General features: G+C 34.3%; 1 non-coding gene across 1 annotated transcript; it reads right to left on the bottom strand.

Moving 5' to 3' along the window:
• Positions 1-262: 262 nt before the first annotated feature.
• TRNAI-UAU (transfer RNA isoleucine (anticodon UAU)) lies at positions 263-334 on the bottom strand. Its single transcript has one exon. It is a non-coding gene; the product is annotated as a tRNA-Ile (tRNA).
• Between the last annotated feature and the right edge of the window lie 4,317 nt (positions 335-4,651).

Below are 4,651 nucleotides of genomic sequence, written 5' to 3'. Positions count from 1 at the left end.
ATAACATAAGAATTTTTGTCTCTCTAGAGACAATAGTTAGAATTAAAGACATATTGTCTTTAAAAAGACAATGCTTTTGATCTTAACTATTGTCTCTCGAGAGACAATAAAAAATTACATTCAAAGATAATACATGATCACTTTTGTCTCTTTAGAGACAATATAAAATAATGAATCTAGAAAAATATCTCACCATTGAAATAAACCAATATTAAAAGTATTTAATTAAAAATAAACTACAATATCATTGATTAATTCATATTAGGACACAATGGAATCGAACCACCAACCTCCTGCTTATAAAGCAGGTGCTCTACCATTGAGCTAGAACCCTTTAAAGAATTATGTGAGAATTATGGTAGTCCTTGAAATTGCATATATAGGCATTGATTTTAAAACTAGCAGTTGCACCAAGAAGTGCAAAGCAACGCCAATAAAAGTGGGAATGTGAAATTTCATATATAGGCATTGATTTTAAAACTAGAAATTGCACCGAGAGATGCAAAGGAACGCCGATAGAAGTGGAAATGTGGAAGCCAACAAGCAAGTGAAATATATGGAAAGTGAAATTACATAAAATTCAAAGACACCATATCAATCCATTTTACCCCACCTTACTTGCCCAATAAAAGTTCTGGAGTACCTATTCCAGCATTTTATAGGCTACTTGAAAAGAAAAAAAGAAAAAGACACAAAAGCCACTATTACCTGTAGCTAAAAATTGATCAACAATTGCATCTTCTTGGAAAGAAGTAGGTCAATATTACTCCAAGCTTGAACTTTTCTTTTTCAAAACTTCACTATTCCAACAACCAAACGCTGAAAAACTACAACTGAAACACTATTTACTGAAGGACATGCCCAAATAAGAAATAGTCTCCCCAAGATTTATAAGCTTTCATTTATGATTCAGCCAAGTTGGGGAATGATTCAACCAAGTAGGGGATTCATCTTGGCCAAAATGAAACCCTGATTTTTCCTTTCTAACAACTACTCTTGCTTCTTTTGCAAAAATGTCCCAGTAAAAATTAGTACCTTCCATAAACTGTTGAATCAATGAATGTGTTAAATTTGAGCCATCTGCAAAGTGGAAATTTGGGTATATTACAATACATATCCTGAAATTTGATATCATATGGATAACTTACGTAAGGGAAATAATGAAAATATTTTACAAGTGATGTTTCTGACGCTGAATGTCAATTCTCCAACACCTTTATTAGAGGTAATAATACTTCGATATTTTCTCCAAAGAATATCTAAAATTCAAATAATGAGGTGGAGATTGAAAGTTACCTTTAAACTGGCGTTCATCACTCATTCTAGCGACTAAAATGGTCTATATATCAATGCATGTTTTGTACATAGTAAAAGTGGCCAGCTTTTAGGAGCTCTTTTTGGTGGACAAATTCTTGAACTAGCCCAGTGATCTTACAAGGGTGTGAAGGGCTTGACCTAACACTCAATCCATTCCCTGCATTCCATCAACATCTAGGACCATTTTGTGATCTTTCTTCAAGCAAGTATCCAATCTTGCAAAATATAAATACTTTCCTAAGATTGTATCTAAATACAACAAATCTTGATGCTCTTTGCTTTGGTGTTCGACAAAGAGAAGCAACGAAACAAAATTTATAAAAAACTATATTCTATAATGGTAATTGTGTCCTCCATCTCCAGGTAACAAGATACTACAAATAAAAGAGAACAGTGGGGCATGAAACTAGATCACAATAGTGCTTGCCAACACCAAGGCTGGCACTACCAAGCAAATACAAGTTTACATTACCCATGTCTTCTTAGAAAGATTGGTTGGGATTTGGGGATGCTAATAGAGGTCTCTAACAACATCTCACTAGACAGAATCTAGATGCAACAATCATGCACAAAACAAGTAAAACAAAATAGTTCAGCATGCTCAAACTTATATGTATTACTGGTAGTGAAGTAGCATCTCAATTTAAACATACCATCCCTTTAACAAGCTCCATTTGACCCCTCCTGAACGTATTCTCCAACAGCCACTACAGGTTCAAAAAAGAAATGAAGATACCATAAGGGAGAAAATATATTTCTCCTCACCAAATCATTAACACACAAGCTAAAATCAACAATACAATTTTGCATAATTAACTTCTTGTATTCTTCTGAAGTGAACACCATTCAATTAGAGATTTTTACCTCAACGCAAAATACATGAACCCACTGGCCATCAGTAGTCCTCTTAAAACCACCACTCAAACCACCACATAGAGCACAATTCATACCAAAACCAGGCATACCACAGCTAGAAACATTTGGACACCTCATGCCTTGGAGTTGGTATTTCCAGTTTAAAGCTTCACATGGCTGACAATACCATCCTCCAAAAGAATTCCTTAAAATACCATAGTAATATTGGTGAACTGCTACCTGCAATATAATGTTGACATGAAAATTTTAAGATACCCACTATAATCCAATGTAACAATATTGTAGTAAATAGAGAGATAAAAAAGAAAAAATAGAGGAAGGAATAGCTAGATTACCCAGTAGTAATTGTAAACACAAATCGTGTTTGATCGAGTAGATTCTGGAAATCTAGAAATATCGCACAAAACAAATTCTTCTCTTGGTGAGATAGATGACACCTGGTAACAATCAAAATGCCTTTCCAATGGAACTTTTGCAACAAGGGGCCAGAACATTGTCTCTTTAGCCCACAACATTGTCTGAGAAGAAGAGCTTGGGCATCCAGCAGTAATGTTCTCTTTATACAATCAGAGAAATATTACAGGACAGCTAAATGTATGAAAATCAAGATGAAGAATCATGTGCTAAGCAAGTTCTCTGATAAAAAAGTTTAACAGAGTTAAAACTGCCATTCACTGAAATTTAAATAGAAACCTAGAACAAAGACTTCTAAAAAAAATCTCAAATTTAGATGATTCAGGGTTAGGTCAAAACACGCATCTTATTTAAAGCACTGCAGAACTAACATTTTGGATGCAATGGAGTCATCAAAGATAGGGTCAATGATTTCTAAACATAGTTATTAATTTATGAAACAAACAAACAACGTATATTTACTATTTTCCTAGGCACTTATAATTGCATTTTATGAAATGAACAAACAACATACATTTACCATTTCCATAGGCACTTGTGTATGCCTCAAATCTTAATAACTACCACTGCTCCTACATGACACAATTATTTGATATTGACCACTTCACATTTTAAAAAATATGATATTCAATTAAGACATGCCATAATTTTGTCCATGACAAGAATGTCACTTAAAAATGAATAAATATTTTGTAAAATACATTGTTCAATATCAAACAATATAATCTATTGCCCACTATTCTATGACATCAGATTAGTTCTGGGATAGACATCACTTCAAGTAAACCCCAACTATCTTAGTTGAAACAAAGAACCAACTACACCATGCAATATTAACTATCAATCAAAGACAAAGTACAAGGTTTAGTCCCTATGCTGGAACTAGCTAGAAAGAAATATGCTTAAAGCCCCTCCCTCTCAAATATTATTATCTACAGATGATACAAACGAATTTGAGATATTCTTGGCCCTCAAATGTGTTTTTAGTTCCTCCTTATTTGCTGCTAACGAACACTAACAGTGGTTTTAGAAATTTACGCCACATTATTGTGTGTTTGATGATGATCTTCTGTTTGTTGTGAAAGGATCTATCCTCACCCAAAGCAGGGAGAATAGGGACGCAAGAGGAATTTACTAAACAATAAGTATTGTCAGTGTCCAGTTCTGGCGACCCATTAATCCCTTGATGAATGGATAAAGATGAACAATCACACATAGAGGGAAAAACAATTTTCCAAACAATGGACCCCAAGATTGATAAACACTATTAATAGCTTGGGAAACACCTGCTACTACACCAACAAGATTTACCACAAGAAAAGTAGTTTGAGGGATGAGAATAATGGTCCGCTTGAAAACATAAATCTCGAAAAATTCACCATATCCATTTGAAGACTTTGATGTGACAGTAAAGTTTGTGTCAATCCCCACTAGAACTTTTAGTAACCCTTGAAAGATGACAAACATATGTGCTCATACACCTCCAATAACCCAAAATTTCTCATTCCTCCACCATTCATTGATTCCAACTGTACTCCAACATAGCTCTAGAATAGCAGTTGTAAAAATGGAAATAAAATATAATATGAAGAACACACTTGCAAAGTTGCTAATCTGCAGATCAAATTAAATATAAAAATTAGGGGAAAAATGTGAAGCATTGTATGAGAACAAAATCCAAAAAAAATCTAAAAGATAGGTTGCATTAGAGGTGAGTAAAGCTTGACAAGATTAAGGTTAGTAAGGGTTGACAATCTTACCTCAGGAATGATAAAAATCCTTGTAAGAAGACAAGCAGTTGGCAAGGTATAATATGCAACCAGTGGGAGGGATGTGAGAGGATAAACTATGGTATTGATGTATGTCAGCCTCTACAATTGGTGTAGCCATACCAAATTGGACAATGCCTACTCAGTAAAATTTCAACAAAACCAAGGGCCCATCAGAGCACTTGATTCAAATGATCTAAAAGATTGATTGGTGCAGATCCCTTGAATGTAGGACATGCAGGCATGCAGTATATTGAAATCCAGCGTTGAGCATG

Source organism: Pinus tabuliformis, chromosome 5_2 (assembly GCF_031772625.1).
Source record: "Pinus tabuliformis cultivar Carrire ecotype Pingquan chromosome 5_2, CPIR1, whole genome shotgun sequence".
In the NCBI taxonomy this organism is placed as follows: domain Eukaryota; kingdom Viridiplantae; phylum Streptophyta; class Pinopsida; order Pinales; family Pinaceae; genus Pinus; species Pinus tabuliformis.
The sequence above is the reverse complement of the archived record's forward strand: the minus strand, read 5'-3'. Positions and strand labels throughout refer to the sequence as shown.